The sequence below is a fragment of the Rattus norvegicus genome, chromosome 3 (assembly GCF_036323735.1).
Source record: "Rattus norvegicus strain BN/NHsdMcwi chromosome 3, GRCr8, whole genome shotgun sequence".
Lineage (NCBI taxonomy): Eukaryota > Metazoa > Chordata > Mammalia > Rodentia > Muridae > Rattus > Rattus norvegicus.
This window is the reverse complement of record NC_086021.1, coordinates 101,600,454-101,609,726: the sequence shown is the minus strand read 5'-3', so window position 1 is coordinate 101,609,726 and position 9,273 is coordinate 101,600,454. Positions and strand designations below refer to the sequence as shown.

Below are 9,273 nucleotides of genomic sequence, written 5' to 3'. Positions count from 1 at the left end.
ATCTAACATTAAGAACCTGCAGAACAGGGTCCATTCTGCCATTTTATGAAAGAGTATAATAAAAATGTCTCAAAGATGACCCAGTAGGCACAATAAATTTATTGAGAAGGTAAGGACTGTCGACAGGATTCTTTTATTACAATGCAATTGTAAAATCAATCTAATTGTCTAAAAGCAGGGGATCAATTAAACAAAGTAAGTTGTAATCTTGAAATGAAGCTCCACACAGCGACAGCAATAAAATAATAATATGGTAGTCGGTAGCTTGGGAATGTTCCTGCATTGGAAAGATGTTATACCTGGTGTACAAAAGCATGATCGGGCTCCAGATAATAGTGTGCACAGACCAGGAGTATCCTCACCATTTCTGCAGGTGTAGAGGGGACTTACAAGTTTTCCTTGAGTTTCACCAAGTATCAAAACTAGAATTGCAAGTCCCTTTCAAAAGTTTTCATCCTCAACCTTTTGCTTACTTTCCCCTCTATGTCTTTAATAACTTCGTACCATACATAATATATCTGGCAAGGTCCTGAAACAGATGAAGCACAGAGTCTGGTGATTGAAAAGAGTTTACTAGAAGAACCAGGACCATTCCTAAGAGTATGGGAAGAATGAAGGGTACCAGCAACAATTTGTATAGCATCCAAGATGAGCAACAGCGGGAAAACGAACAGTACCTTTGGTAATGAGGAAGTAAGGGAAAAAGACAAACCCTTGAGAGACTAGCTGCCAAAATGGAGTGGTAAACTAAGGGACCCTAATCACAAGGAGAATCAATTCTCTAGTCTCTCTTCCCTTCCACTAGAGTGTTTCCAACTCTATGAATCCAACCAGAAGTCAAAAACCTAAGCAGCTCACCCTTGTAATGCAAGTCAGCATGGAAATCTGCCAATAAAAAAAAAGAAAATCTGCAACTGAGAGATACTCCCAAACCAGCAAAGTTTATTACAAATACATTTACTGACTCATTGACAATGCATTTCCAGTACCTGGAAGAATGACTGTAGATTCTCTGAAAACATTTGATAAATAAATGAGTAGAAATGATAGCTGTAAAATATTTGTATTACGATAATGGGTTTATAATCATTTTAAATCCTTTGTGTGACTTTTTAGATTTTCCAAGTTTTATCAATAAACATTTTGCTGGTATTCAGAAATATGTATGTCTTATATGGAGTGTGTGTGTGTTTGTATGTATGTATGTATGTGTGTGTGTATGCACGTGTGCACATACATACACATGTGGGCACACATACAAATAAAAAAAGAGTTCAGTTCTTTCCTTAGAATTCATTATGGAGGTAATAAAAGCTTGTTGTACTGATTTCCCCAGCCCTGGTCTGGGTAGCTTCAATCACGTCTAGGAAGCACTGATCAATATTTTCTTTTCAGACTGTACAAACGCCCCAGACCAATTGCTTATATATTATTTATGCTGTCAAGATAATATTTAGACAATACATAATTAAACAACAACTCACTCTCGAGACATGGGTAGAACATTGATCCTGAAAGAATCCTGCCCTATTTTGACAAAAGAAAGGAAAGGTGTCCTTTAGGGTTTGACAACAAATTTTTAATAAAACTAGACAAGAAGCTTGTCAGTTCTTTTTCCTGCCAGAGCCCCTCACCCTTTAGCAATTCATACCCCAACTGAATATCATTGCTTACAACTTTATCTAGTTACCTCTAAATTATAGTTAGATCTATCATGTGCCAATTTGATCATTAGTCCCAAAACACATGGATAGCAGTGGCTTCTACGAAGTATTTCCCAAGGCAGACGTTGTTCTGTCAGCAGCCAAAAGGATGATTGGATGATATGAAATTGTATTTTATTACTTGACTCAAAACATAGAGTAAAATCTTGTTGAAATGCTTTGTTGCACCTTGGTTTTACCTGCCTTGGATACCAGGTGCACCACCATACAGCTGTCATTATAAAATCAAAACCCCACAGCAGAGGTGTTATCTTATACAACTACATCAGCCTCATGATAGGGGCTGCCAGGATTTTGAATGAAAAGTTATAGATACTGATTTGCACACACGGGTGTAAATTCTGTATTTTCCTTTTACCAACTTCCAGCATGGAAAAAAAAGGAACTTCTATTTCCGTTCACTGTTGCTTTCTTCCTCATCCCAGATGTTGTCCCCAGTTTTTGCAATATGGTAATTGTGCGTCTAAAAGCTGAACCTTTTTTGGATGCTGTAGAAAAATAACACCAGATTGTAAGAACGTGTCTTGTTAGTCTGTAGGAGTAAAATAAAGTAAAATGCAACTCATAAATATCATTAAATCAATTCAGGGTCTACAGTAACTTTTTAATATGTGTTATATATTTGTTTGATCACGTTATTTATCTATAACCTCATTTGCTCTATATATACATTATGTATTTGTTGTCTGTAAGTAAGTTCAAGAAGACTGCTTTCTACTCCAAAAGCAGACCTCAGTCAGCTCCATGACAATGAAATATTAGTCAAAACATGGTATGATTAGAGGGAATGAGATACAATACCTATCTTTATCCAATGATTCCTCAGACACACTCAATTAACTGAGGGGCCAAGGTTAATTTGTTAATTAAGTCCCAAGGTACTATGGAGCTCTTGTTAGATCTTTCCTGGCTCACTAATTATGGAAGGAGGTTTGGAGATGCAATGCCGGTACCTTGGGTGGAGAAAAGAATGGTGATTGGAATCAGATAGTGTGATGACCATTTTTACACATACTTAATGAGGGATATGTCTTTGTGTTGTGTCACCAATGAGGGCATCATGGAAGACAAAGAATGTAACATGAGGAGACAGTGGCAATGGAGTCTGAATGTTGACTTTGCTAAGATTGGGGAAAAGAAAAAAATATTTCTTCAGTAAATCCTTCTCTCCATGATCTGGTATCATAAAATTACTAATAACCATATTGGCTATGTTTGAGTTGTATGTTCATCTGATTCCCTTCTGTAAAATTAGAAAAAGTTATGGGAAGATCAAAATATCTAGAAAATGTTGGGATATTGCTCAGTGGTAGAACATTTAAATGGGATGTCTTTACCCAAGACTCATAGATCATCATGAAAGAGGGGGAGAGAAAGATTGTTACAGCCAAAAGAAGCAGATGATTGATATGAAACTGTGTTTTCTGGACAGGACAGAGCTGCTGCAAACATGAACTCACAGCTTCTATGACTGCATGCCCAAAACCTACAAAAGACCAAGCTAGCTACAATTCCAGCACTCAAGAAGTCCCACCCCTATCTAAGATGATACTGGCAATCAACAACTGTTGGGAAGGAGGGAATCAACTTTCTTCAAGAATGCAGCCCTTGAGAAAATACTCATACAATAGATGATGGCCCTATTCCTATACACATGCTGGCAGTACTAGGTGAATTCACTAGAATTATTTTAAAGATCACATGAAGTTGGGAAGGAAAAAGTGGTAGAAAGTAGGGGAGGGTTTGTAAGGGAATAAATGAGAAGTAGACTTGATTAAAACATACTGTATGCATAGATAAATTTCTCAAACAAGAAAAAAGATATTTTAAAGCAGATATTTATTTTAAATAAAACAGAAAACAAGCAATTGTATTAAATGAAAAAAACATTAAAAATAGCTTGGCATTTGCTACAATAATGCATGATCTATTTAACCAAAAAAAAATAATAAAAAAATAAAAAAAGGAAGAAGAAGCGGGCTGATGAATGATGGGTCCTAATGTTGCTAATACATGTCTTTTGGTTGACAACCTGTGTTTGTACTAGGAAGTCTATGCGCTGAATATTCAGCATAGAAAATAGTTTATAGTGCTTGGAGTATCATGGAGACCACAAGAAACCAATGTCATACTGGACCTGATTGGGCAAAGGAAAGGAAAGAATTCTCCTTCTCCTTCTCCTTCTCCTTCTCCTTCTCCTTCTCCTTCTCCTTCTCCTTCTCCTTCTCCTTCTCCTTCTCCTTCTCCTTCTCCTTCTCCTTCTCCTTCTCCTTCTCCTTCTCCTTCTCCTTCTTCTTCTTCTTCTTCTTCTTCTTCTTCTTCTTCTTCTTCTTCTTCTTCTTCTCCTTTTTTTTGGAGCTGAGGACCGAACCCAGGGCCTTGGGCTTGCTAGGCAAGCGCTCTACCACTGAGCTAAATCCCCAATCCCAGGAAAGACTTCTAAGAAGAGGAAACTTTCAGCATGTATTTTGAGAGATTGTAGAAGATAGAAGTATCAAATTGAGACAAAAACAGAGAAGGCAAAATATAAAAAGCAGAAAGCCATGTGATATTTCATATTTTATGGAGATCAGGGCCAAAGTTAGAACTGAGTCCAAGTCATCAATATATTTCCAATGGTTCATATTACAAGGAAATTACCTATCCTTATTAAACCTTAGTTTGGTCATGTGGAAAAAGCTGACTAATAGTAGAACTCTTCTTATACAATGCTGACATATGATAAACCAATGATGGTCAACAGTCTTAGTAATATTGGGACCCACTGATCCATAACTCTTAGCTATTCCCTTAAAAGAAATTTCCCTTTAGCCTGTTCTCTTTGTTTATTTCTGAAGAGAAACTGACATCTTCCTGAAAGCAATGCTCACTACAGACTCTGTGTGTGTGTGTGTGTGTGTGTGTGTGTGTGTGTGTGTGTGTGTGTGTGTGTGTGTGAGAGAGAGAGAGAGAGAGAGAGAGAGAGAGAGAGAGAGAGAGAGGTGCTGGGAGAGAAGAGGTTAAGAGGTGGAGAGGTGAAAGTAATGTCCCAGCTACTGGGGATGAGGATGAAGAAATCATTTTTCTTTTGCTCTGACCACCTCTCAAAATATTCCCTGGTCCAGAAATACTTATTGGGATGTCTAAATCCTGAGAGTCCAGTAATCCTTGCCTGTTCACCTTTCTGCTAGAACTTTAACCATAGTAACATGGCTCAGCCATCACCAGCCAGATTTACATGGGTTCCATCATCACGACACAGTGGTTTATGTGCCCCAAACTACACAGAAAAGGAAGTAAGGGAAAGGAAGTTTTGCTATTTTTTCCAGGTACTGAGGTAAGAATTGATGATTGAAAGCTAATAAGACTTTCATTGACTCAGAGCATAAGAGAGCTTGATTTATTTCAGAGCACGGCAGAAAAAAATAATAATGCAGGTGTGTCTTTTGCCATAAATAATGCAGATTTACTTTGAAAATTTCATAACTTCTATGAAGCAGGAACAGACTGACTCAAGTGTATCAGGCAAAGCACTGTGGTGACAATCAATTGCTCACAGGCTTGACATTTTCTAACATCTGTTTTAAGAGTTTGAAGTTTAAAGCTACTATTTTTCGTGGTCTGAACTGACATCTTCACCAAATCCAGGGAAGCTGGGGCCTTCACTTATTCAATCCCAAATCACACCTGTGTCTCCAGAGTTTCTGAGAACAGACTGAAGAGCTACGCATGCCACAACCCCTTCCTCATTATCTCCTGAGGAAAAACAAGTACTCTCCCTGTGGTAGGAAGGCTGACTCTCATAACCCATGTTAAAAAATGTTTTTCACAATTTATTTTTATGAGTGCTGCTAAATCAGCACATTGGTTATGTGAAGAAAAAACTGGGTCTGCCAGTGTATGTAAAAGTAGCTTGAGATCTGGTTGGTTTACATTTAGGAAATAATTACAACTCCTGCTTCGTTAGTGTGCTCTGAGGTCAGGGGCATGGAAATACTATAGTTAAACGCACTGGACTTTCTGCAAGGCATTTAACCAATATGTTTAGTGATTGTTGAATAAAATGGGAAAATGTAATAGAGGTTCATGAATCCAGAGCAGTCTTGACTGAAGCATCATAGCAGAGGTCATTATGAGTATCAAATTGGATGAAGATCAACACTAATGCAAAGGTCACTGAATTCATCATCATCATCATCATCACCATCATAGAACATAATTCAGTGACTATGCCAGAAAAATAAAGTGTCAAATAGCTTCCCATTTTCAGGGTAGTTTCTAAAGATCTAATAGAGGTAACGTGCAAAAAGGACAATTCTAGAAGACTGTACTTAACGATTGGGTCAATAGGCATCTTAGTGGTTATAAAAATTGTATCTTTCTTTGCACCAAATGACTCATTCATAATTATAACTGCAAAAAATATCACTAAAACATAAAAGTTAGCATGCAAACCAATGGGATCTAGCATGGGATCTTCAAGGATGTAAACCACTGTGTTTTGTCTTTATTCTTCTCCCTTTTCAATCTCAAATTTTTCTCTATTCTCTCTTCCCTTAAAATCTCCTGCTTTTGTGCCATGGTCCATTTTCTATTTTTATGATCCCTCTCCCACATATTTCTATATGTATATATTGTATATGTATATATTGAAGGATCTACTACACACGTTGAGAAAAATATTTACCATGCCTTTCTGAATCTAAGTTTTGCTCAACATGATCTCCATCCAGTTTTATCCATTTCAAATACAATTTCATTATTTTCAACAGCAGAAAAAGTTCCATAGTTTTTGTTTGTCACATTTTTAATCCATCCCTCTATTGATGAGTACCTAAATAGTTCTATTTGATACATATTGTGAATATAAGTAAGCATATACATGCTTATATTTTAGTAATATATTGACTTAATCCTTTCATTATGTATTCATGGGTGGAATGTCCAATCACGGAATATTTCTATTATCAGTGTTTTGAGAAATTTCTATACTGATTTCCATAGTGACCTCACAGGCTCACATTCCCCACAAACTAAATAAGAGGTTTGCCTTCCCAAAATCAATAGAAGCATTTTGGCATTAATTTTCTTGATCTCAACCACTCTAACAGGGTGAAATAGAATCTCAAAAAAGTTTTAATTTGTATTTTCCTGATGGATAAAAATATTGAGAACATTTTCAAATATTTATTTGCCATTAGTATTTCTATGAATTTAATTTTCCCTCTGATTCCTTCACTGTACAATTGATTATCTAAGATGTTTGCCCAGTTTCTGTGGTTTCTCTTGGTATTAATTTTAGTTATATCTCATAATAATAATATGAGAAACATAAAAATTATTTCTTTGGTTTTGCATTTATTGTGGACGGACACTGCCCTCTTGTTTTGAAGAGGTCTGCTGAGAAGAATATACACTCAATTTCTTTTGGATGGAATAATTTTCAGATATTTGTTTAATCTGCTTGACCGGTGATATGGGTGTACTTTGAAGTTTCTTGCTGGTTTTTACTCTAGATGACATTTCTGAAGGTATGACTATGATATTGAAGTTACCTAATACTGTATCATTTCATTGATAACTTATTTTGCTTCTTTGTCTCAAGATAGAACCCTGACTCATACTCTTAGATAATCACCTTCGTAAATTCAGTCTTACACTTCTGAAATAAGATATTTCATGATAGGAAAATGTAAAGTTTAATGAAAATTCATACGAGATATTCATAAGACAGTGACCATGTTGTAATTTATTATTATCTCTCTGTACTCATCGTCTTAATTTTTGTACTTCTCTACACAAATTATTTTGAAATACAGATGTTTGTATGATAGATAGATAGATAGACAGATAGATATTTTGTCTGATTATCAGTTAACAGCTTGATCTCTTTCAATAATTTTAGTAAAATACTACAACATGGAATAGAGAGTTACTCATTTAGATAAGAAGGTTTAATACAATTTTCAAAGTTCAGGATTGCTCAGGAAGGATTTCAGAAGAGTGCCTTTGTGGCAATGGTGTTAGAAATGGGCTGTGTTTCTTGTTAAAAACAATGTGTAGCTTTCTCATAGGCCTGTATTAGGGTTCTCTAGAGGAAAAGGATAAATAAAATGAATCAATATTAGTAGGGGATTTATTACAGTGGCATATATGATATGGTCTGGGTGTCTCGTCAATGGCAATCTCCAAACAGGAGAAGGTTAGAGCCCACTGTCTGCTTACCGTCACAAACCTGGATGCCTCAGCAGTCCCAAGCTGCTACTGAAAGTCTGAAGGATTTCCGGAGAGGCGCTGGTCTTCAGTTTTCTTTGGAAAGCAAAACGGTCTGCATGCCCATGTCAGTGGAGCCTGACAACAGCAGCAGCAGCAACAGAAGCGAAAAAGGATAGATTAATTCTTCAACAGGGTAGACGAACTCATGGTCAGTATATGAAGAAAGTAGATGAATTTAGCAGCCATGATACAAAAGCATACAGCCATGAATAAAACATCTTTCCCTTATCTGGTTATAGATTCAGTCTTGTTGATAACTCAAGGGGACCACCCCAATGTCCTAAGGCAAATCTTCCCTCTTTCTCTGTCTTCAAATCAATGTTTCATCACCAAGGGGCTAACAGAAGCTAAAGTGTATCTTAAAGTTAGTGTTTTTGCAAGGTGCTAGTTTCTTCTCTTGAATGTTTTTTTCTGTCATTTGTTCATCTCCCTCCACAGAAGGGATGGAATTTCTCTTCTGGTACTATGTTGGTGAGTGTCCAGTGCTAATTTCTTTTCTCCTGCATTCTGAATTCAGTATTTCTGGATGTCATCTCATTGCTGTCTAAAATTATGTTCCAGTGCCTCTCTACCCTTCTCTCTTCTCCCCATTGCTTCTCTTTGAGCTAATGGAATCCTGATATTCCCCATATGACATCGTCCTTTCCTCGGGACTTTGAAGATTGGTGACTTTCATCCGTTCACACAAAATTATAGTTGTAATCACCTCCTCAAAACACATTGGAGTCAAATAGAGCCACGTGGTTGTATCCAGAAGCCTTGCCTTGTACATTCCAGAGGAAAGCAAACGGAAGTCCCAAGGCAGTGAAAATCACTAGCTGCGTGAGTACCACACTCAAATGATGCATGTCAAAGGATAGTAAAAAATCTGATGAAGACCTTTACATAAAAATGTACTGTTTGACACCTACAGATCATTTTTAAACAGACCCATAGATGAGAAATGCTAAAGGTATCCTATGTAGGCATAGTGACTTTTCTGCTATGTCTCCAAAATCCATCACTGTTGAATCATTCACATGTTCCCTATTTAATAAACGTTTGCTCTATAACACCATAAATCCACTAACACTATTTTACTTATTTACTGAGATTAAATTGTTGTAATTTATTCCACTTTTATACCTATATTTCCCCCTCAGGATCCTAAAAGACTTTACTGCCATCCATAAAACATTTTTACTCTAAATAATCGATATTGATTTAACATCCTATTATTTTTTTAGATTTATTTTCTTATTTTGCATGAAGCTCTAACCTCTGCAGTATTTACCAAAGGATTAAGTAGTTCACT

The 9,273-nt window shown here is 36.5% G+C and overlaps 1 long non-coding RNA gene across 3 annotated transcripts in view; it reads right to left on the bottom strand.

Moving 5' to 3' along the window:
* Positions 1 to 2,043: 2,043 nt before the first annotated feature.
* Positions 2,044 to 9,273, bottom strand: part of LOC102549766 (uncharacterized) — a 126,465-nt gene continuing 119,235 nt past the window's right edge. For 2 of the 3 annotated variants that reach the window (XR_010065270.1, XR_352459.5), the window contains 2 exons: positions 7,929 to 8,054; positions 2,044 to 2,212 (listed from right to left, as the gene is read on the bottom strand). This is a non-coding gene — a long non-coding RNA (uncharacterized LOC102549766). Of the gene's footprint in view, positions 2,213 to 7,639; positions 7,795 to 7,928; positions 8,055 to 9,273 lie in introns of those variants that run through there. The other variant, XR_001837462.3, reaches the window with a different exon arrangement.